The sequence below is a fragment of the Lutra lutra genome, chromosome X (genome assembly GCF_902655055.1).
Source record: "Lutra lutra chromosome X, mLutLut1.2, whole genome shotgun sequence".
In the NCBI taxonomy this organism is placed as follows: Eukaryota; Metazoa; Chordata; class Mammalia; order Carnivora; family Mustelidae; genus Lutra; species Lutra lutra.
The window spans coordinates 73,808,411-73,831,761 of record NC_062296.1 but is presented as its reverse complement, the minus strand read 5'-3'; the positions used below and the strand labels follow the sequence as shown (position 1 = coordinate 73,831,761).

The 23,351-nt window shown below is 39.1% G+C and overlaps 2 long non-coding RNA genes across 2 annotated transcripts in view; one reads left to right on the top strand and one right to left on the bottom strand.

Annotated features, from left to right (window-relative positions):
• The first annotated feature begins 1,150 nt into the window (after window positions 1-1,150).
• The window catches only part of LOC125092122 (uncharacterized), an 84,491-nt gene continuing 62,290 nt past the window's right edge, over window positions 1,151-23,351 (top strand). The window contains exons 1-2 of the long non-coding RNA XR_007124832.1: window positions 1,151-1,691; window positions 10,965-11,106. This is a non-coding gene — a long non-coding RNA (uncharacterized LOC125092122). The remainder of the gene's footprint in view (window positions 1,692-10,964; window positions 11,107-23,351) is intronic.
• LOC125092121 (uncharacterized) lies at window positions 1,685-5,084 on the bottom strand. The gene is made up of 3 exons (XR_007124831.1): window positions 4,961-5,084; window positions 2,325-2,535; window positions 1,685-1,792 (listed from the first exon to the last, which is right to left on the bottom strand). It is a non-coding gene; the product is annotated as an uncharacterized LOC125092121 (long non-coding RNA).

The window sequence follows — 23,351 nt, the reverse complement described above, 5'->3', positions numbered from 1 at the left end:
TCTTGGTATTGACTGAGGTTATGACCTCAGGGGTGTGGGGGACTGAGCTCCACATTGGGCTCCAAGCTCAGTACAGACTCTGCTTGTCCCTCTCTCTCTTCTCCTCCCCCCTGCTCCCTTGCCTTCTCTTTCTCAACTAAAATCTTTTTAAAAAATAGAAAAATTAAAATGTTTCTCACAATTCATTTGCGAAATTGTGTGGTAGTGCTTTACACATATGTAAAGACATTTGTTTAAAAATATTTTCATAAAACTTGCCTGTGAATATACCTTTCTGCCCCATCAGGTTGTGAAGGCCGGAGGGCCTTGTCTTATTCCTTTTGTAGTTTTTACACAGGCTACTACATTTTCTTGTATATTGTAGCTGCTCAGAAAATCTGTATCAAATGCTAAAAAGAACTGCTACACTAAATATGTGTACAACATAAAAATTATACTTCTCATTAGTCAAATAATCTGTGGAACTGAAGGTACTATACTTCTGTGGCACACTTGGATCCTCAGTTTTAAAAGCATTTCATTTTAACTGGAATAACTGTGGTGATCATTTTGCAGTATATACAAATACTGAATCCTTACATTGTAGGAAACATGTTCAATACTGAGATGATACTCAAGTCATTCCATCTTTCTTTGATAATTTAGGAAAGCTTTTAAATATTTCAGAGCCTCAGCGTCACTAGTGAGAATATCAGTTTTCAATGATCCGTGTGGGAGAAAGCATTAATAGGAATTTCTAGTTGACAGAATATCAGAAAAACTAGACTTTATTTTATTATGGTTGGTTTTCACTGAAGTAACTGGAATGTGGCCTATTGACCTTTTTACTTAAAAGGCTCTAATCTTATTACATAAAGCTAGCTCTTGGTGTCCAAAATTCCTTGCTTCATCCTGTTCCCCATAGTCCATTCTGTGAAGTGGGAAAAAATTTTAAGTTCGCCCAAGATGACTGAAGTTGACTCCCAGGCTTGAATAAAAAAGACATCTCTTAGGTCCATAGTGAAGATCTCAATCCTTCTAAAGATCTCCTATTTCACTGCCAGGGGCTAAAAAAGAGCTTTGTAACATTCAGCTGTCCAGCAGGGTTTAATACTTCTACTAAAGAAAAGCTTTTATTTTGGATTTAGGCGAAATGTTCCCATCACTCATGAGTGTGTTGCAAGACTATAAAATTACTCATACAGTTGCAGCAAAGACAAGGCATGTTTGAATGAGAAGAAAACATGAATTATACTTTTTAATAATAGAAGAGATTTCTTACAACTTTCATTCCCACACACATCTAAGCTTGATGGAGAGTTGTACAAATTCAATTTCATAAAAGTAGTTTCAACTTCACACACTTTTTTACTTCTTTCAACACATAACATTTTTCTGTATATCACCCCTAACATAAATCAGTTTTCATAGATCAGTTTTTGTTTTTTATTTCCTATTTCATAGATAACTAAAAACTCTTATTTGGGTTATGGTGCTGGTTGTAGATCTCTGATTTTTTTTTAATGTCAGGTTGTGCCTTGGTAAGCCAGAAGAATTCATACACATGTATGTGCGCACACACACATGCACTCACACTTGCTTTTTGGCTCTTCCTCCAACTATTTGGCTGACAAGGCAAGAAAAAGGAAGGTTCTGGCTTCCATGTTGCCCCACAGTCAATCAACAGGGTTGGTGCATACTAACAGAAATGAGTAAGTATTCTTTCTAGTATATCAGTTCTTCTGGGAAGCTGGTATGTTCTCTATGGCCATGAGAGAGAAATTCTCAGTTACCTTCAGAAAGTATGGGGTGTCTGTTAAGCCAAAAAGAGATAATTTTAATGAAGATAAGAATAATGATCACCAATTAGGTATAGCTTGTCCACGTTCCACTAAGTCCCAGCCTTCAACCACACATTTCAGTTTTCATCTCATTTAGCCAATAGTCTGGTGACCATGTAAAGGGAGTCTCATTATAAGGTGGATAATAATGGCCGTGGAGAAAACCAAAGACCAGCGAGATGTTCCAAGGATTTCCTCCACTCAAACATGCCATTTATAAAAGAGGTGAGTTTAGAAGGAAGAATTTAGAAACTACTTTCACTTATATCTTGTCAGCAAGCCTGTATTCTATAAATTAAAGGGAAAATTTTAGATAGACTTAAACAACTAGTATTACCAGCTTAAAAAAAAAGTAAAGCTGAGAGAAGAAGTTATGACCCAGTTTTTAAGTAACTGTGAGGATGAATTTACTGATCTAATTCTAATATAGTAGAACCCACTTGAAAGCTGAAAGATACAGGTTAATGCTAACAAAGGTGCATAACAATCTTAAAGAAGTAGTACCTCCTGGAAATCTGGAGATTGGATTTGTGACCTTTCTGATCGTGCTTCATCTCGGTGGTTCTTTAGAGACTGAAAACCAGACTGGATACTCATGGCTGATCCAATGGCATAAGCTTACTCTTATTTAATTTTTCTCTGGTCAAGGGTACAGTGTTTACTCTGGTAAATCATCCCTGAGTCTTGACTCTCTTCTTTTAAACTTCCTCCCCGGCTGATAGGAAAGCAAGAGATTGAGACACCATTTGTGACATCAAGAAGGGGGTGAACACTGGGGAACCTGGGTGGCTCAATCAGTTAAGCATCCGACTCTTGGTTTCAGCCCGGGTCATGATCTCAGGTTCCTGGGATCAAACCCCAAGTCGGACTCCAGACCCACCAGCGAGTCTGCTTAAGATTCTCTCTCTTGCTCTGTCCCTCCCACTCATGCTCTCTTTCTCTCTAAAATAAATAAGTAAAATCTTTTTTTTTTTTTTTTAAAAAGGAGATGAACACTTAAAAAGGTGAGGGGAGTCACCACCCAGGATGGGTTAAGGGTAGGGTTAGGGGAAATTTTAGAAGAAGCCATACCTAAGTAAATTCTTGATATATGTTTGGGGTTGAGCTAAGTAAAGAAACTGGGGAATGTGTTCCAAACAGGGAAACAAAAGGAAAAGTTTTGAGTCTTGACATGACATGGCTTGTGTAGAGAATCATAGGAAGTCTGGTATGAATTCAGGAAGCATGAAGTGGGAAGTGGTGGGAAATAAGTTTGTAGAGAAATTTCTAGCATGGACCAGATCCTGCAGATGTATATCCTGCTAACAAGTTGTGTTTTGCTAAGTCACTTAGTATAGAAGATAAATTTAAGGGACATAGTGCAAGAATCAAGGTGGTTTCTTAGGCATCCAGGTAAAATTCTTCTCCCTCAAAATTGTCAGCATAAATCTGTCTCAGAAGACTTCACTGACACATGTAATGAGCTATCTCAAAAACGAGCATCAAGACGTTGCATTGGAGTTGAATCTTTACGTGAGATAAAATTTTGCACTGACAATTCAATAATTCAGAAATATGGAGTAAAAGAATTTAAGACTGCTTGCCAAACCCATTGGCTGGGCAACCAAACCTTTAGTTAGACAGTATGTCCTAGAAAGAACACTACATTCGGATAATGGCTGCCTCCTCCTCCTTAGATATGTTGAGTAAAGATTAAAGCAGCACAGACTTCTGTGAGTATTACCATTCTAGTGCTAAATAGACATGTCCGTCTCATGAGGGCACATCTGTGCTGGCCGGGATCAGAACATGGGCCTGAAACCTAGCACTCCAGTGGCATGTGGTAGGTTTTATGTATCTATTTGAAAACTGATCTCTGCAAATGGCCTCTTCCTTACCAGTAGCTATGTAACTTGAGAAAACCTAACATAGCTGGGCTTAACAGCCCAGTAATTGTGCAAGAAACTGCATCTTATGAGGATTGAAAATGAAGGACAAAACAGGGAACAATGTGAGAATGCCTGGAGTTAATACATGGGCATGTGAAATTTGCCTGACTTGGCTTGTCCACGTCTCCTCTGGAAAATTTATTTCATCGCATTTATCCTACACAAACTGCCCAGTAGTGCTCATTACTTCTGTTGGTACTGTGTGTGGTAGGCAGAATACTGGCCTCTCAAAGATGTCTCCATCCTGATCCCTAGGACCTGTGAATATGTTAGGATACGTGGCAAGAGATAAGTACGGTCACAGGTGGAAGTAAGGTTTCCATTCATTTGACTTTAGGATAGAGAGATTATCCCATACTATCTGGGTAGACCCAAGGTCGTCACAAGGGCCTCTTGCAGAAATGGGAGACAGAAGAGTCAGAACCAGAGAGGTGGCACCATGAGAAAGAACTGGCATTAAAGCTGGAAGATTACCACCAGTTAAGGAAGGTAGGTGATCTGTACAATGTGGAAAAGGCAAGAAACTCGATTTACCCCTGGGGGGCTCCAGAAGGAATGTAGCCCTGCCAAGACCTTGATTTTGACCAATGACACCCATTTCGGACTTGTGACCTCCAGACCTGGAAGAGAGTACATCTGTGTTGATTTAAACCACTATTGGTGGTAATTCATTATAGCAGCAGTTGAAAACTGATACATCATGTACGCGACAAATGTCATTTAGCATTGTTTGCTGAAACTTATATTGAGGCATAAAGAGGAATCTAAAGCCCTCAGTTTCTATTCAATCCACTATTTTATTCATACTGCAACATCCTCATTTTTGTCAAAGGCAATAGGGACACAATAGGACACCAAAGAACCTTGGGGAGATAGGAACAAATATGCTTTTCTATTTTTCATTAGCTGATTAGATAAGGTTTCATACAATGTTTTATTTAAACTCCTTCGCTAAATACAATCACCTTCACCCTTTGGAGGATTTAGCCAGAGCAATTTGGCAAGTGATTATGTGAACTGAGAATTGATTTAAAAAAAAGAAGAAGAAGAAGAAGAAGAAGGAGAAGGAGAAGGAGAAGGAGAAGAAGAAGAAGAAGAAGAAGAAGAAGAAGAAGAAGAAGAAGAAGAAGAAGAAGAGGAGGAGGAGGGAGAAGAAGAAAGAAAGAAAGAAAGAAAGAAAAAGAAGATAGGTCAGTGCTGAGCTCCTTTTACCTTGACCAGACTCGGTGTTGTTTCCACTTACTTCTTCCTGACCCTCTTTCATTCAATTTCTTCTGTTAACTGCGGTCTGTATTCACTTTCAAAGAACAAAGCACACAGTTTCACTCCGCTGCATTTCCCAGGCCTCCCAAGGAGGACCTGGTCCTAAGGTCAGCATGTTGAGGCACGGATGAGAACGGACTGCCCTGCTGTGGGTAGCTATAGCTCCACCTCTGGGAAGGCCTTGACAGCTCTCCCACCCTGTCCCCCTCCGGAGTCCTTCCCCCTCCCGCTCCCTCTTGCGGGACCGCCTGCACAAAGCATCACATCAGCACTGTTTACCACAGGAAGCCGGCCAAGGAAGTCATAACAGGACAATAGACATACAATCTGATAACCTTGTTAGCTCCAATCAAAGCTCCAAACAAGTGGGAGAGGTTGGTGAAGTGGGATAAAACTGCTGCAGTATTTGGGTTTGTTGAAGTGGCTTTTCAGGTTTTCTTTTTCCCCAGCTGAAGGGAAAAAAAAAGTAGTGTTTCTTATCCCTTTATTTAAGATTAAAACCAGGCACAAGGACACTAAACAAAACAACATGTACAAGGCTAAGGTTAACTTTTAAAAGAATACAAATTATAAAAGGAGAGGAATCTACAAAGTTTGTAATTATCTCCTAATGGAAAATAACATAAAACTTTCTTTGTGTTCTCAGATCTCTGCAGAAGCGTAATAAGTGTGGAATAACCTTCATGATCCAGAAAAAGTTAGGGATATGAATTAATTTGTGTAAATGATAACCAGTAATGAATTCATTTCAGATAAGAGGGCAAGGATGATCAAGGTCTTTGTATTTTCTGTTGTATTTACTTCACATTACAGGATACTGTTTCAACACACAGAGGTCTGGCCAGGTTCGGTTTGGCCTCTTACTCCCTCCTTCATACCTACCTTGTGCTTCAGGGAACGTTCTGACCTTTAAAAATATAATATTAATCCCACAATTATCTCCCTAGTTCCGCAGCGGACATTAACATACACATTCTACAACTGTCTAAACTGTGGTTTTTTACACAATGTCTTAGTCTCCCTTCTCCACCTTCAGTTCCTGAGTTCTTGCCATTTCCACGATCCTGCGGGAAATAGCGTGGACCTCCAAGTCAGCCCTCGGCACTGCTCAGGCCCCGGGACCTGGTTAATCGTCTCTGTGCCTCAGTTTCTTCATCTGTAGCAAAAGACAAAATCATAAACAGATTCAACAAGTGGGCCTTTGGACACATTTGAGTGGGTCATTTTTATATCTGGTGTTATTTTAAGGTTAAAAATAGGTGAAACTTGATGGTTTGGCATGACTCCTGATGAATCTTTTGCTCTTGTGTTTCTCTGAAAGATTAGTTCACCACAGCTAAGTTCATACTGGCTTAGTACTCTGTATCTAGGTAGGGCATTTTATTGTGAACATTTTGTTCAGCCGTACTTTACTGTTTTACTATTTGGAAGTCCCAAGCAACAATTCAGAGTGTATGTGTGTGTGTGTGTGTGTGGTGTAGGTATGTGAGTGCCCCATACCTGGGGGGAAAAAAAGCTTCTTCTATGGCATTGGAAAATTGTAGTGATAAACAGAAATCACTTTATTTTTCCTATTGGCCTTTATTTGGGAGGGATGATAAAGTGGCATTTCTCCAATTATGACTTGGAAAGTCTGAAAATAACAAAAAGGTCTGTGTTGCTTCCTCTCCATCTTGTATATAACTTAAATTGAAAAAAAATCTCAGAAATGAAATTTGGAGAGGATAAAAATCATTATTTTTACACATATGGTACATGTGTAGTTCCAATTCACCAAGATGATGATGAGAAAATAGAAAAAGCAGAATAAAAAGCAATGTATTTGCTATGTATTTGGCATCCACCTACATAAATAGGTGGTGTATTGCAGGGTTTATCTAACAATTACATAAAACGATTGAGTCTTGGCAGTGAGAAGTTCAATATGGGTTTTCTGTTTCTTAGCTTTGAGTGTTTTTAGTTTAAAAATATTCCTTTACATAGATTTCCAGGCAGTCTTTTACTTATATGTCTATGAATCCATTGTTTAAAAGGCTTCACTGCCCTAAATATCTTCACCACTGGTCTCTTCCAGTACCTAACACTTCTAGCAATTTTACATCTTCGTACGAGGCCACTGAAAGATTGTTAGAGAATCCACAGTATTTGGAATGGATAGATAGGTCATCATTATTCAGCAACAAGTCTAGCATGAATTAGTTTAAAAAGGTGTGGCATTTCTTGGGTTAGTGATCTTCATGGAGTCTTAGACTTTGAACCTGGTAATTCAGATCTAGCTGATTCTAACCTTATTTTTGTATATCCAACTCAATTGAAGGTTTAGTTTCATTGATAATCATGCTTCTTGGCACTAGACTGAGTCTACCTATAATCACCAAATCATCTTTAGGAATACACTGAAGGAAGAAATACTACTGGTGATGAAGATCTAAATTTATTCAGTGCCTCCATTTCTTTTTGGAACTCAAAATAACAACTGAAATTCAAAATACTGGGTCAGGGGTGTTTGGCTGGCTCAGTCAGTAGAGCATGCAACTCTTGATCTTGGAGTCATGAATTACAAGCCCCACAATGGATAGAGAGATGACTTAAATAAATAAAACCTTCAAAAATACTAGATCATCTGAAGGTAAATACAACTATAAAATGAGAACATATACCATCCCCAAAGACTAACAACTGCCTGAAGTAGGGTAAGGCAATTAAGATGTCCATGAAGTACTTTTCCATCCAGAGGCCAACTCTAAATATTTCTAATGCAACATGTTGAAATGAGACAGTGTTTTATGTTCTAGTATGAACATATTGACTCAGTTTAGCTTACTGATATGAAATGTGGAACGTGTGAAATTCAAGCATACTCTGCAAGTCCCATTCTTTTTTCTAAAAAGGGTTCTTACCTATAATCAAGGTGACATGTAAATAATTAGCTTGAGTTTTTGAAATGTAAATAGGAGACGGTTTATTAGCTTGCTAATTGTTGGTCCCTTAGAACATGGACTGTAATTCGATTTTTAGCCAAATTGAAGGGATGCCATAGAGTGAGGTAATTGAGAATAAGAAGAGACTGGATCCACTGCTAGCTAAAGGCAGATGTGATCAATTGAACAGAGCATATATCCATTTGGCCTTTCATCTCTGAAATTCTAGCAATCCAGAAAAGTCAACTGAAAGGGATTTCAAGACAGGACTCACTTTTTGTTTATTCTGTGTTTCCTACTATACCTGGCACACCACTGAGTCTGGGCTTAGTAGGCAAATCTTGGCACAGAGTTGAGTGAGAAGGAATCAAGAGAAGTTTGTTTCTGAGTTCCATTTGAATGTTGTCAACGGCATTTCTTCCCAAAATTGATTCATTTTGATCTTCAATAACTAACGTTCCACATTGCATTTTCTGCATCAAAACATTTAAGTTGTATTGAAATGCCTTAAGATCAAATTAGATATTTCTAGCATTGATAGGCATCACTTGCACTGGACTTGGACTTAGTCATTTCTTAACTAAAGAAATAAATATTGTGTTGATTTTGCCTAACAGGTTATTTGAAATAGCAGTTCATGTTCCTAAATGAAAAATTATCTTGCGATGCATGAAAACAACTATAAAACACAGAAAGAATGGATATTTTATATGGTCTTTAAAATATGGTATCTACTAGTTTTATAATTAATGTAATTCACATAGTGCCAGGGGCTTATTAGAGAAGTTACATGAACTGGAGTGGTAGAATCTAACTTCTTCTATTCTAATGCTAACAAGAGAAGTCATATATGAGTGACTACTTCTCAGACCACAAACTTAGCCTTCTGAATACTGGAGTAGTAAAACTCCAAACTGAAATAACTCATTAAAACATTCTTTACATTTGCAGCTGCTTTTGCTTGCCCTTAGTTGCTCGGCTCCAACCCTAAATTTACAAACCGTGTGTGTGTGTGTGTGTGTGTGTGTGTGTGTGTGTGTTCCTCAACACACTAGTACCCTTGGGAAGCATATAATCTTTTAAACTGAGATATTTTTGGTACAGATTGTAAATTAGAGCAGTAACAAAAGTGACACTGTATCTTGATTGAATTTCAAATGCAATCTTTGTTCAGTTAAAAAATAACGAACTAGATTTATTTAGAGTCTCAGTTATGACCTTGCAAATAAGGTGGCTTTGGAAATGACGTGAACTCTTCTGGGTTCTTATTTTACTTTCAAATGGCTTTACCGATAATTCACAAATTGATGTTAACTACCCTGAGTAATTAAACAAATGACCCCATGTCAAAACAACAACAGAAAGAAGAACGAAATATCCTTCTGGAAGCAGGGACTCTCTGGGCTTTGTCATCATAACATTATCCACGGGGAAATAACACCCCTTTACACAGTGCCTTGCTGTGGTCAGCATCTTGGCTTCCCAACATGATGATGCTCAAACCTGTTTGAGTATTCTGTAAATGCTAGAACAAGATACTTGAACAAGAGATATAAGATTGCACAGAATCAGAATTTGAAAGTAGGAAGGAGACTAAGTGGTTGCCTAATTCAATCTGTTAGTACAGGTTTCCTCCACAATCCTAGCTTTCCAGAGTTTTGGCTTGTGACCCAGAATAGAAAAAAGATGCATAACATACATTCTGATGCTGTATATACCAACTGGGGCCTAACTGGACCTGAGAGTTTCCATAAAACAGTACTTACTGTGGGCAAGGAATTCAGATACTTTCCCACTTATGTTCTATTTTATATCTGTTTTTAATTTGCTGATGGGTTGAAACTTGTTCACCGTGCTTGCTACAAAAAGTGTGATCGGTGAACCAGCAGCTGCAGCATCACTTAGGAGTTTCTTAGAAAAATGAAGATTCTCAGGTCACCTAGTGTCCAATAAGTCAGTTAAGCATCTGCATTCAGCTCAGGTCATGATCCCAGGGTCCTGGGATCCAGTCCCATGTCGGGCTCTGTGCTCCATGGGGAGTCTGCTTCTCCCTCTCCTTCTGCTTTTCCCCCCAGATCATGCTCTCTCACGCTGGCTCTCTCTCTCTCAAATAAATAAAATATTTTAAAAAGAGAGAAATACAGAATCTCAGGCCTCAGCCCAATCTAGTGAATCAACAGGCACGTTTGAGCCCCAGGTGATTCCCAGCACTTTAAATTTTGAGAAGATTGTTCTACCTCATCCTTAAGGGCAGTCAAGCCTTTCCTTGAACCCTCTCACTGTGAGGTGTTTTTGCCCTCCTCAGGTACCACCTTTTATTTTCAAACAATTATGTTTACAGAAATATCTTTGTTACATTAAGTGGAAAATTGGTACGTAAAGTACCAGCTTGGAGACCAGCACGGAAACAGCATTTCACAAATGATAAATCCTTGTCCTTTCCCACAGAATCTCCACCCACTGGCACTAGTCTATCTTCTTGTGAAATTGACTTAAACTTCTTTGCACATGGCAGTCTCTCTGCTAAAAATAGAGGACTCTCTGGGACTCCTGATTTCTCTCTCATCCTACGCCTAAACAATCAACAGTCCTGATGAATTTACCTTCCAAATATTTCTCCAATTAAGTATTTCTCAAATTAGTGTCCAATAAGCCAAGGATGAAGGAGGACTGGTCAATAAACATGGAAAGTCATGGCAGCAAATTAAGCATTCACAATGCTCATTTAGTGAGACATTTAATCCACATTCTGAAAAAAAAAAAGGCAATTCTCAGTACATTTTGTTAATAAAGAGCTATTGTTTTGACCACCAGAGACCCTAAAGCTCAAAAGCATGCCACCACCCAGAATACCCTAACATCTCCCGGTTCTTATCAGACTAGTGCCCAACTCCCTGGCATCTGACTCATCCCTCTGGAAAATCTGGAATATTCTGCACATGTTCAAAATGCAATGAATATTTATTTCTTAGCATGCTTCTTTCCATTCTGCCCACCTGGAGCTGGATAACTGTTCCCATTGTTCATTTCAGTGTGCCTCCCACTGCGTCAGCTGTTGAGTTGGAGACCACTCAGTGATCCAGCTGTGACATAAAATGTCATTGCGAATCATCCCTGGACTGAGACATTTTCTCCCTTGAGACTCCACTGATTGAAGCTGGGTTACATATAAGTGTGAGTATAAACATATTTCCCATATCTTTTTGACACTCAGAATGGTTTGTATTCTTATGAACAGAAGAGGACTTGGTATTTAAGAGGATGTCATTGGGTCAATAAGATACAGTCATGAGAACAGTCTTCCCATTCTTTGGGAAATATCTGGGATGTATGTTGAGGGGTAAGGGAGTTGTCAGGCCAGTTCTATGATCCGGTTCCCTGGAGATGAAGTTTCCTTGTCAAAATCAGTTCTTGCCATTACTTACTACTTTGCTGCCATTGGGTCAAGGAAAAATGCTTTAAACCTTCTAAGCATTAGAATTTCAGGCATGGGGCTGTCTCGTGAACAGGAAGATGGAAGGAAGAACATTTCCCAACTTTGTCCTCTGTGTGAGTTCTTGATAACAATCCCGTGTAATAGAGCAGTCCTCTGTGTTTCTGGGAAAAGGGCTGATGCTTCTGCAATCCAAACCAAACAGAAAACTTTTCTGCCCCTCATTGAGAATTCTTTTTACTGTTTTGCTTCATGCCTAACAAACTGATGTGAGTTGTCCTGAGTAAAACAATAACAACTAGACTCTTGTATCAACGCCATGTAACCTATCAGATGACCTAATGTTAAATAAGTTTTGTTAGGAGTGAAGGTGAAGAAACACCTTTTTTTAAAAATGGCTTTATTGGGGCGCCTGGGTGGCTCAGTGGGTTAAGCCGCTGCCTTCGGCTCAGGTCATGATCTCAGGGTCCTGGGATCGAACCCCGCATCGGGCTCTCTGCTCAGCAGGGAGCCTGCTTCCCTTCCTCTCTCTCCGCCTGTCTTTCTGCCTGCTTGTGATCTCTCTCTGTCAAATAAATAAATAAAATCTTTAAAAAAAATAAAAATAAAAATAAAAATGGCTTTATTGACATACCATAAATTCTCCCATTTGAGCTGTACAATTCAAAGGCTTCTAGTATATCCACAGAGCTGTAGATTTTTGAACATTTTTGAATTTTTGATTTTTGAAGCCACTTTTGAACATTTTCATCACCCTGAAAAGAAACTGCACGCCCTTTAGTAGTCTCCTGCCATTTCCCCCATCCCCCACCCCCACTCCTGGACAGGTACTAATCTCCTTTTCATCCACATAGATTTGCTTTTTCTGAACATTCATAAAAATGGAATCATACAATATGCAATCTTTTGTGACATTCATTTCTTCTTTTAACATAGTGTCTTCAAAGTTTACTCATTTATTGTAGCATGCATCAGTACCTCATTGCTTTTTATAGCTGAAAAATACTCTGTTGTAGGGTTACGCCACATTTTGTTTATCTGTTCATTTGTTGGTGGACATTGTGGTGGTTTTCCACCCTTCAGTCATTACAAATAATTCTGTGATGAACTTTTTGTGTACACAGGCATTTAAAATTCTCTTCATTATACTTAGAAATATGGAGGAGGGTATGGATTTCATGGAGCACTGCATGTTATATACAAACAATGAATCATGGAACACTGCATCAAAAACTAATGATGACTATATGGTGACTAACATAACAAAAACATACAATTATAAAGATTTGGAAAGAAAAAAGCCTGATAGGTCATAATGGTAACTCCATACATAAATGTTTGAGCATTGCCCAAACTGTTCTTCAAAGTGGCTGCACCACTTAAGGTGCCACCGGCAATATATGAGGGTTCCCTTTGTTCCATGTCCTCACCAGCATGTGGGATTATCTATTTTTTTTTTATTATAGTCATGCTAGTGGGTGTCAAGTAGTATGTCATGGTGATTTCGATATGCATTTCCAAAGAAAACTACTCTTAAAATACCTCTCACACAAGTATGTAAACCTGGAGATTCACAGACCTGTACCCCTGGGGATAAAAATATATTATATGTTTATAAAAAATAAAATTAAAAAAAATATTCAGTAGAATAAACAGAAAAAAAATACCTCTCACACACATGTAAAAAGTGAATATTTCAGTTCAATCAATTTCTGAATAGACCATGCCTGGAGAGGCTGCTAAAATTACAAAAAAAATCATCTGATGAATCCCCTGTCTTTATGGAAGGAAATTTTATTACACAAGAGATTATTTGAGTTTGGGATTCAGAAATCATCATTTTAAATAATTAAATTCCCAGAGCTAGTCCCAGGCTTAGCCCTAATCAATGATTTTGTCTTTATTAACAGTAGAGGTGGTAAGAATGAGGGGAAAGTCATCTTGTATTCATCCAGCAAATGGTACAAGTGACTCATCCTCTCTGAGACTGAGTTTTCTCATCCACAAAATTAAGTTAGTAATGCTACCTAGCTCAGGGCACCTGGGTGGCTCAGCTGATTCTTGGTTTTGGCTCAGATTGTGGTCTGAGGTCATGGGATCGAGCCTTGCATCAAGCTCCACACTCAGCATGGTGTCTGCTTGAGATTCTCTCTCCTTCTCTTTTGGCCCCTCCTGCTCATACTTGCTCTCTCTCTTCCTCTCTCTAAAATAAATAAATAAATTTTTAAAAATAATAATGCTACCTAACTCATGCCATCATGTAAGGATTATGTGAGATTTTTCTTTCCCATGTGAAATGTAGTATTTGACAGTCAGTTACTGTAGTTAGCTCCTATTAACGGACAGGGTGAGTCATCAGAAGTCTTCTCTGTTGTGAACCATGAGAGACTATGGACTCTGAAAAACGATCTGAGAATTTTGAAGGGGTGGGGGGTGGGAGGTTGGGGGCACCAGGTGGTGGGTATTGTAGAGGGCACGGATTGCATGGAGCACTGGGTGTGGTGCAAAAATAATGAATACTGTTATGCTGAAAAAAATTAAAAAATTAAAAAAAAAAAAAAAGAAGTCTTCTCTGTTATAAGAACTTAAGAAAACATCCCCTGCAGGGGCGCCTGGGTGGCTCAGTCATTAAGCATCTGCCTTCGGCTCAGGTCATGATCCCAGGGCCCTGGGATAGAGCCCCAGGTCTGGCTCCGTGCTCTGCGGGAAGCCCGCTTCTCCCTTTCCCAATCCCCCCGCTGTGTTCCCTCTTTCTTTCTGTGTCAAATAAATAAAATAAAATCTTTAAAAAAAAAAAGAAAACATTCTCTGCAAATATGGAGGATTTACTGAACATTTTGATAAGTTGTTGTCCATCTCTACAAAAGGTGTTTTTCAATAGCTCCAAAATTCCCCTTGAAACCTAAGTTAGCTTCCAGTAAGAACAAACTGTGAGATAGGCTGGTTGGGGAGGTGGCATATTGCCCTCCCCAGAAGTCTTCAGTGTGGGGAGGGCTTGCAGCCTTCCAGCAACTTAACTGTCATCCCTCCAAAGCATAGAAGTGGCGTCTAGTTTCCTCAGCCTAATTCTCTGTTTGCTACAGACTGAAGGTCTTTGGATTCCCTAGAAACCTAGGAAATAAAACTCCCTGGCCTTGAATTACTTGGCCTTGTCCTCAGAAATGATGCTGGACAGAACTGTGAAGTAGGTAAGCTTGGGTTTTTTCTGTTCTTGTTTGCTGCTCCTTTGTTCCTTCTATTGCCCTTTGGGGCACCCGGTGCCCACATGAGGCCCCTGGTTACAAAGCATCTTCCGGCACAGATCCTACTGCCTTCCTTTTCCCCTCAGAAACACAGGTGTGAGCCCTCTCCATCCTCTACCCCAATTCCATCTAAACCTCCCTTCGCTCAGAATGACTTTTTACATAGCTGAGAAACAAATAAATTCATTCAGCAAGCCCGTATTGAATAGTTCCTCTGTGTCAGGCACTGTACTAGGCCCATAGATCACTGACCACATCATAATCCAGGCCCCGCAGTAGCATGGAGAAGATCAACAAACATGCCAGTGGTTATAAAACAGTGTGATAATAATGGATGTGACATTCGCAGGGTTGCTAGGAGAATTCAGAGAATAATTGTAAAACACTTAGAACAGTGCCTGACCCAGAATCAGTGTTACATTCATGTTTATGGCACCAATTACATGCCAGTAAAAGGCTATGCCCCGGGGGCTGTGGGAACATGTACTAAGGCCATGCATCCTAAGCTGAAATACTGAAAGCCTGAGCCGGGTTGAAGACAATAAGGGTTTTTATCAAGTTAAGATGTGGAAGAGATGTGTTCCGTGTAGAGGGAACATCTGAACATGAAGAGACATGAAAGAACACGACACAGTTTAGGAAGTTCAAAGGTTTCATTATGGCTAGAATATAGGCGACGTGAGAAGGCACAGGGGATGAGACTCCAACGGTATAGTGCGAGGTGCATAAATTGCATTAATGGCCTCTATCAGCCTCTAGGATGTAAGCTGTACGTTGCCCTCAAGGAACACTGGGAAGGGGAATGGGTGTTGCATGGGCAAGTGGCAGTATTTGCCATTGTAGTAACATCAGGAGAGTTGTTGGGAAGTATTCTGAGATCTTAAGTACCCTTCAAGTGAACATTATGACCTATGTTTGTAGCGATCTTTTCTTCAGTGAAATAATTAAAATTGGATAAAGCCACAGCGTGTTTGAAAGAATATGAAAAAGTTACTGAACTTTCTAGACTTTATAAGAAAAATCTAGCAGTTGCTCAGTTGAGTGCTGCACTTTTCAGGAACTGAGAGGGTCAATGGCATTGGTAGATCAAGGTGGAATCTGACTAAGATGAAATACTGAATAAGATATGGGTCCTGGTTTACTATTCAGTGAGCTTCACTTGATGAGTTAATTAGCTCTCAATGCCTTTTCAGTGGGGGGATCCTACTGAATGCTGTATAGCTGACATTTCCAATATGAATAAGTCCACCTCCCACTTAAGTTCCAAGGAGTTTCAGGAATAGTGTTTGTGTTAAAATACTATAAATTTGAAATAAAAATTGGCAGTAAGAATTACAGAAACACACAGTAACATCTTGTGATAGGTAGTACAATTTGTTCTTCTAACCCTGGCAGATACTTCATGTGCCCTGTAAAAATGCTTTAAAATCCATCAATTCTCCATTGAAATCTGATTATTTGGGGGATGTTAACAAAAACATTTATTACTACAAACCTGATACATTTTATTTTTTAAAAATTTTTTTTAATTTATTTGACAGAGATCACAGGTAGGCAGAGAGGCAGGCAGAGAGAGAGGAAGGAAAGCAGGCTCCTTGCTGAGCAGAGAGCCCAATGCGGGGCTCGATCCCAGGACCCTGGGATCATGACCTGAGCCGAAAGCAGAGGCTTTAACCCACTGAGACACCCAGGGGCCCCCATTTTATTTTTTAATGATAATATTTTCAAAATAAAATTTTCCACAATGTCTAATTCTTCGAAACTAAATTTGATTATTCTGTGAGAATTTCTGTGGTATCAAGGCACCTGCATGACTCAGTCGTTTAAGTGACCAGCTCCTGATTTCGGCTCAGGTCACAATCTCAGGGTCCTGGGATCTGCTTGAGGATTCTCCTCCTCTCCCTCTTTCCCTCCCCCCACTTCATTCTCTCTCTGCCTCTCTAAAAATAAATAATTCTTGAAAATAAAATAAAATTTCTGTGGTATCTTAGAAGCTTCATGACCTATTCCTAGCCCACATTCCCAATCTTACTGTTTTCTAATCCCCAATATATTCTCTTCCCTAGAGTCAAATCAAAGCACAATACAGAGTCTTCATTGACCTACTTGTGCCTCGTTGCCTACTTGATTCCTTGCTTCTTGATGTTTTTCTCTCCCTTCTCTGATTATTTGATTCCTCACAGTTGTTCCATGTCTGCTCTTTCTCTGAGGGCTCCATCATTCCTCTGGTCATAATTACATTTACTCTTTTTTTTTTAAACACTTCATAATTCTCTTTGTTGAGTCCTGTATTCTATTTGAGCTAGTTTCATATACTTTTCTTTCACTGTTCAGGCTACTGCATTCTGGTTTCCGCCCCTACCACACAACTGAACCTGGCTTTCATAAAATATTCACATTCTCCTGCTTGCCAAATCTAGCAGAAATTTTTTCCATCCCTTTGATACTTTTACCACTCCTTCATCTAAAGATTCTCTTATCTTTTGCCCAGCCCCTGGAAGATTCGTTTTCAGGCTTGCTGTTGTACATTTGGGCATTAGCTAAACTCTCTGGGCCATAGGTTGTCTACCATGGGTGGGTCAAAGGTGCTGCATCATCATGACCCACCACAGCTCTGTAGAGCCCGAATCCTGCCTGATGGAACATGTTATTTAGTCATCACATTGACAGAATGGGAAAAAATGACAAATTATAGCTGACCTAGTTTATATGTTGTTCTTCTGAAACTTGAGGTAGTAACTCTCAATTGTGATGACTATTGGGAGAATTAATGCTATTTAGCATACTGTGTATCTTCCCTATGTAACTTCTTTCCTGCTTCCACCACAAAAATGTAAGCTCTATGAGGACAAGGCATCTTATGTGCTCGGTCCACTGTTTTATCCCTTGCTCCTAGAACTGGACCTGGCACATAAAAGACACTTCAGGAAAAATGGTGGAATTGTTGATGGATGGAACATATTTAATACACAGTAGTCATTCAGTGAATTTTTGCACTACTGAATTGCAGGGAATTCTATACTGTTGTTAATTATAATTTAGCTACAGAAGTTCATCTGTCCCCTTGTGGTTATTTAATCTATTTATGATTTTATGCTTTTACTGTAGTTGCTGTTGACTATTATCTATTTCCTACTTTTAGTATGTGCACATTTTATCTTGGCTTTATGATAACTTCCTGTTATCTTCATTCTAAGTGTGGCATCCACAGGTGGGCTTTTTAGAGAAGACTTGGAACCTTAAAAAAATGTGTCATATGCTTCAAATTGCTTTTGAAAGAAGGCAAAGTGTAAATAGGCAAGAATATGTTGGACGAAACACAGAGATCTCTTTACAGGTAGAGGCTGGTTTCCTGGCTATTTTTAACTTTGTCATTATTGAAAGACCTTGAACCCCAAATGCATTTTGGGTTTTTTTCAGTTTCTTTGTTTGTTTGTTTGTTTGTTTGTTAGAGGGAAAGAGAGTGGGGGAAGGGGAGAGGGAAAGAAAGAGAGAATCTTAAGCAGACTCCACGCTCAGCATGGATCCCAATGCAGGGCTCGATTTCATGACTCATCATGACCCAAGCTGAAATCAAGAGTTGAATTTTTAACTGACTGGGCTACCCAGGTGCCCCTCCAAATGCATTTTGAATGGTAGATACACAGAAATTGAGTGATTTCTTTACTGGGTTTCTCATATATGAGATTGGGCTATTCATTCTTTACCTGTAGAACCTGCTTCATGTGGTAATCCCAGTCAGGATACAACCTCTTTGTACATTGGCTTGTCAGGTGACCAGAAACCAAAGTTAGGTGAGGAGAAGGATGTTGCTGTTACCATGAAACAGAAATAAACTCAGTGGATCATATGGTAATAAAACCATGCTTTTAGCTTCACAAATATTTTATTACTTCCAGACAACCGATCTATTCACGCTGGTTACTTTCTGGCAGCTCATGTATTTATTCAACAGCTATTTATCATCTATCAATTTGAGTCCCAGCTTCATACTTAACAACTGCATATTTTGGGGCACTGCTTCTGTGCCACAGTTTCCTTGTCTGTAAAACAGAAATAATGTAGAACCTGCTGTATAAAACTGTGGACAGATTAAAAAGTAATTACACTTAGAAAAAAAAAGAAAAAAGTAATTACACTTGGAATAAGCTTCAGCAAACAGAGTTATCAAGAGATGTTAGTTATTCTTCCATTATCCTAGAGGCAATACATTTCCTTTTTATTTATACAACTTTACATTAAATTGCCATTGCTTGCAAGCAAGAGTCTCGATTTCAGGAAACTGCAGCTCGGAAAGGTAACATAACCTGCCTGGGATCATACAACAAAATGAATGGCAGATATCTCTGGAGACCCAAATGATCGATGTCACGAGTCAGCTGCCCCCAAGCAAATTATTGAGTCTCGAGGTTCCCCTGTACGGCTGGAGCCTGTGAAATTCCTACTGGTCAAAACAGACCCACCAGATGTGGGAAGTGGCACTGCCTACAGTGTGGAGACCTGCTTCCCAGTGATATTCTCTTGATATCACAGCAAGCTTGAGGTCCCTGGTAGTTACCCGCCTTAACACTGCCCTCTCCATCCTTGGTAATCCCAGTCTCTTCAAAAGCACCTTTAGACAGAAAGGTTGCAGTAAGGTAGCCCTTTCATTTCTCTGAATAGTCCAGAACAGAGGAGAGAATATGCCTTGCATGGGGCTGCAAGGAGTACCCGGGACCCGAGTTGAAGAAATCAGTACACCTACCAGGAGAAAACCTTCAGTTTCCACCAAAAGATTTGCCTGGCACTTTAAACCGTATTATCCCTGAAGATGCAGATAAGATGTAGATGTATTTAAAGATACAGAAATATACATATAGATAAAATGTAGAGATTTTATTTTTTTTATTTTTTTAAAGATTTTATTTATTTATTTGACAGAGAGAGATCACAAGTAGATGGAGAGGCAGGCAGAGAGAGAGAGAGAGAGAGAGAGAGAGAGGGAAGCAGCCTTCTTGCTGAGCAGAGAGCCCGATGCGGGACTCGATCCCAGGACCCTGAGATCATGACCTGAGCCGAAGGCAGCAGCTTAACCCACTGAGCCACCCAGGCGCCCCTGTAGAGATTTTAAAGGGCTAACATTATCACCTTATCGCAGCGTATGCCTATTTTTATACCAGACACATATATCTGGATATAACATAGTTGCTTGACCACTTCAGCGCTAGGTTGTAAGGCTCAGGATTTCATCTACATTTTTTTTCCATTTAACACACCCATGTGTTAATCATGAATATATCTGTCTGGTAGTACAACAGACAGTCTTAATTTATGGTTTTTTATTTATCAAGTTTTCCACAGTGAGCATATATTATTTTAGGATCAGTAACACAGTTAAGCATGTTTATTATTTTCCAGGAAGTAATCCATCTTGAGCTAAATGTTTAGGAAATTCTTGATATGTTTCAGGAGCCAAGTTCTAATTATTTTGGATACAGTTTTTTCATTTAGAAATTCCACGAGGTCGATATTATTATCTTTAATTTTTAGAGAACAGGGTTCATTAGCGTAGCTCATTCAAGGACGCCCGGGTAACAAGTAGCATAATCTCCAAGTCTTTGAAGCATACAACAGCAGAAAAAGTAGAGGAAAGAAAGAAAATGATCAAATTCAGATTCATCGTTGGCAAATCTGGGAATGAAGGCTGAATACGTTTGCCCAAATTGTTCTAATAGTATCTGTAGCTTTAATATCTCCATCTCCAGAGAGCAAAAAATATAATAATAATGGTTTCTGAAGGGGAACAGTCATGGTTGACAGGACACATAAGCAATTCAGAAAATAATTTAAGTGAAGTTTAAACCAGCCTGAGCATATAGCCATTTTTCTATTCACCAAGAGTTTGCTAGTCATGAGTAATTGTAGAGGGAAATGTTTGAAGAATATATCCTTTGAAAAAGTGGCAGAGCTGAATGAACTCAAAAAAGAGCTAAAGATGATTCACATTTTGGGAATATAAAGTTCTCATGAGCCTCAAAGACAGAATCTGGTTCATTCTAAACAGGTCAAATGTTATTGCAGCAGGCTCCTCCCTGCTAAATTTACAACTAGCAGGCACAACTTCACACTCATGAGGGATTAACTACGTTCAGTTATTCTCACCCTTCCAGAGATCATTTCCTGCAGCTTTGCTCCCTACTGAATGTTTAACAACTAGAGTTATCAGAACACAGAAACAGATTTTAGCTTCAAAATTAGTCAGATACTCCTGTGGAAAGAGAAAAAACTCAGACTGTTTCCTCTCTTCCTCAGTGTACTTATAATCCTGATTTCAGCTTGATGCTCAAAAGGAAACTCTTCACATGAAAGTAATCAATTACCTTTAAATTTACTCAAAATTCAAGTGAGGACTTTTAACATTGTAAGATTATTAGAAAATTTACGATGATCTCAAATATATTTACTTACAGTCTATCCATTACAAGTGAATTAAAAAAAGCATTTGGGGCTTTTGGATGGTTACATTTTAGGATAGTGGGAGTAACTGGCCTAGCCCCAGGGTCCTTAGTATACCCCTCCAGAGACAATTACACACAAGCTGTCCCAGGACCTCTAACAGCTAACTACATCTAGTTGCACTGTCACCACAGGGAAAGGACACAAATTCAGTCTCAGTGTCTTCTACCATTTTAATTGTTATAAAGGACGCAAAGGAGATGCTCAGAGTGGCAGAATTTCCAGTGCTCACATAAACAGTCAGGTTCTTCCTATTTGTAAAAGAAAAGGCAATTTCCAGGACAGAGCAGTTAGCTCTATGAATCATGTATCACAGTCAGAACATTTTTTGATAGTGAAAATAACGCTCTGCCTCCTTCAGTCCCACTTCTCTTTCCAGTTACTGCCCCATCTCTCTCCTCCTTCATGGCCAAACTTTTCAGGACCATTATCTATACTTGCTTCCCATGTTCTCATCTCTCATCTTCTCTACCCATTTCCTCTGGCTGTCATCCCCTCGTCTCTTCCCTCTGGCGAGGTAACCAATGACCTTAACTACTACACCTACTGGCTCTTGTTACTATTGCCTTCATGAAGCTTACATTCTCATTGGGAGACACAATTACTTGAATCACCACATGTTTAAATTAGAGTTGCAAACCCCCCAAAAAAGTGATATGAAAAAAAAGTTAAGTGGACTGTGAAAGCTTTGAATAAAGTGCAGAAGAGGACTTTTTCTTAATATTTTTTGGAAATGAAAAATAAATATCAGTTGGTTATTTCCTCCTTTTTGAAACACAATTTCCTTGGAGATCATGACAATATGTTCTCCTGATTTTATTCCTACTTCTCTGAATCTTCCCTTCTATTCTCTTTAGATAACTTATTCTCTGTTCCCTGTAGAACAAATATTGTCCTTTCTCTGAGTGCAGCCTTAAGGCCTCTTCCAATCTCACCCCATGGTTGCCCAATTAGTGCCCCATAGTACCCCATCCAATGCCCAGGGTCAGTGTCTATCTGCCAATGGCTTCCAAATATGAGTTTCTGACACATATTTCACTTGTTAAGTCTAGTTTTGTGTATCTAATGGCCTTGTTGGCCAATTAACTTATTTCAAATAAAATGTCCAACTTGGCCCTCTGCCATCACTCCAGACCAGGTTACCCTCATTCTCTCACCTGGACTAGTGCAGTAGCCTCCTACTCCTCATTTCTCTGCTTACAGTCTTACCTTCCACAGTCTATTCACTGTGTTACAGCCATAGTGATAAAAAAAAAAAAGTGGGGAATGCCTGGGTGGCTCAGTTAATTAAACATCCGGCTCTTGGTTTCTGCTCAAGCCATGTCCTCAGGGGTGTGGAATCGAACCCTGCATTGGGATCCATGCTCAGCCCAGAGTCTGCTGGAGATTCTCTCCCTCTCTTTGCCCCTCTGCCTACTTACACACTCTCGCTAAATAAATATATAGCCTTAAGAAAGAATGTTGTTTTATCTCTATTAAGATCATTTAGATGTTAAATGAGATTAGTGGAAAGCATACATTTTATGACATGTGTGAAATGTCATATATGCAGCTTTATTATTATTGTGTCATTGATAATAGCAGTATTGGAAACAAAGTTTTCATATATGTGTTTGCAACAACATGGATGGACCTTAAGGGCATTATGCAAAGTGACATAAGTCAGACAGAGAAAGACAAGTACTGTATGATCTCATTTACATGTGGAATCAAAAAAAGAGAGAACAGATTGGTGGTTGCTAGACTGGGGGTGGGGGGTAGGGATAGAGGACAAGATGGGTGAAGGAGGTCAGAAGGTACAAATCTCCAGTTATAAAATTAATTAGTCTGGGGATGTACCATACAGCACAATGACTATAGTTAATAAAACTGAATTGCAAATTTGAATGTTGCTAAGAGCGATCTTAAAAGTTCTCATCACATACAAAAAAACTGTAACAACGTATGGTGATGGATAGTAGCTAGACTTAACTAGTGTAATGATTTGGCACCATGTAGCATTATTTTGTACAAATAAAACTAGTGCAAGGTTATAAAAAACATTTTCATATATGTCTATTAATTAGCAATCAGCTGAAGAAATTAAGATATATTCTACCCACTGGAATATTATGCAACCATTAGGAAGAATCAACTCTGTGTATAAGAAGAGTGTGAATGAATTCCAAGATATATCATAAAATGTAAAAGTAAAGCCTGAAAGAGTGTATGTCATATACTGCCACTTGTGTTTGATAACTATAAAATTT